This window comes from Nerophis ophidion, unplaced genomic scaffold, assembly GCF_033978795.1.
Source record: "Nerophis ophidion isolate RoL-2023_Sa unplaced genomic scaffold, RoL_Noph_v1.0 HiC_scaffold_215, whole genome shotgun sequence".
In the NCBI taxonomy this organism is placed as follows: domain Eukaryota; kingdom Metazoa; phylum Chordata; class Actinopteri; order Syngnathiformes; family Syngnathidae; genus Nerophis; species Nerophis ophidion.
Genome location: NW_026907137.1, coordinates 120001 through 121666, shown reverse-complemented (window position 1 = coordinate 121666; position 1666 = coordinate 120001).

Sequence of the window (1666 nt, the reverse complement as noted above, 5' to 3'; positions counted from 1 at the left end):
CGGCAAGCCGGCCTTCTTAAATGGACAGGCACCCCCCTCCCGGAACACCTGCTTCGCTCCTCGGCGTCACCGAAATCCCACAAAATGACTCAAAATAGGGCCCCAAATGACATCACTCGGCCCGGTTGTTTAGGTCTCACTCTGGGGCTTCTATGACCCTGGAGGGCATGGTACAGCAAAAGTGGACACTTAGAAAAAATCCCGACTTTTAAAAGTTGACACTTAGAAAAAATCCCGACTTTATTTTGGAAGGGTTGGTACGCGAAAAGTTGACACTTAGAAAAAATCCCGACTTTGTTTTGGAAGGGTTGGTACTCCAAAAGTTGACACTTAGAAAAAATCCCGACTTTGTTTTGGAAGGGTTGGTACTCCAAAAGTTGACACTTAGAAAAAATCCCGACTTTGTTTTGGAAGGGTTGGTACTCCAAAAGTTGACACTTAGAAAAAATCCCGACTTTGACACTTAGAAAAATTCCAGCTTTTTTCCCCTCTGACTTCCATCAAATAGAGGGACTTTTTTCATGTTTCTTAGCCGGGTGTCGATCCAAGGCGGGCGGGCCTTCTGGAAGCGACACCCTCCTTGACACTTTGTCATATTTTCAGCTTTTTTGTGCTGACTTCCATTCAATAGAGGGAATTTTTTTCATGTTTCTTAACCGGAATGTGATCCAAGGCGGGTGGGCCTTCTGGAATGGACACCCGCCTGGACACTTAGGGTTAGGGTTAGGGTTAGGGTTGGGATTAGGGTTAGGGTTAGCGGGGCGTTCTTGAAGGGACTCCCTCCGGAACACCTTGTCATATTTCCAGCTTTTTTCCTCTGACTTCCATCAAATAGAGGGACTACTTTTGACTTATCGACCCGGCTGGTGATCCAAGGCCGGGGGGCCTCCTGGAAGGGACCCCCGCCTGGACACCTAGGGTTAGGGTTAGGGTTAGGGTTGGGATTAGGGTTAGGGTTAGGGTTAGGGTTAGCCAGCTTTTTGTTGCTGACGGCGGGTGGGCCTTCTGGAAGCGACACCCTCCTAGATACTCTGTCATATTTGCAGCTTTTTGTTGCTGACTTCCATTAAATAGAGGGACTTTTTTCATTTTTCTTAACCGAGTGGTGATCCAAGGCGGGTGGGCCTTCTGGAAGCGACACCCTCCTTGACACTTAGAAAAATTCCAGCTTTTTGTTGCTGACTTCCATTAACTAGAGGGACTTTTTTCATTTTTCTTAACCGGGTGGTGATCCAAGGCGGGTGGGCCTTCTGGAAGCGACACCCTCCTTGACACTTAGAAAAAATCCAGCTTTTTGTTGCTGACTTCCATTAACTAGAGGGACTTTTTTCATTTTTCTTAACCGGGTGGTGATCCAAGGCGGGTGGGCCTTCTGGAAGCGACACCCTCCTTGACACTTAGAAAAATTCCAGCTTTTTGTTGCTGACTTCCATTAAATAGAGGGACTTTTTTCATTTTTCTTAACCGGGTGTCGATCCAAGGCGGGTGGGCCTTCTGGAAGCGACACCCTCCTTGACACTTAGAAAAAATCCAGCTTTTTGTTGCTGACTTCCATTAAATAGAGGGACTTTTTTCATTTTTCTTAACCGGGTGGTGATCCAAGGCGGGTGGGCCTTCTGGAAGCGACACCCTCCTTGACACTTAGAAAAATTCCAGCTTTTTGTTG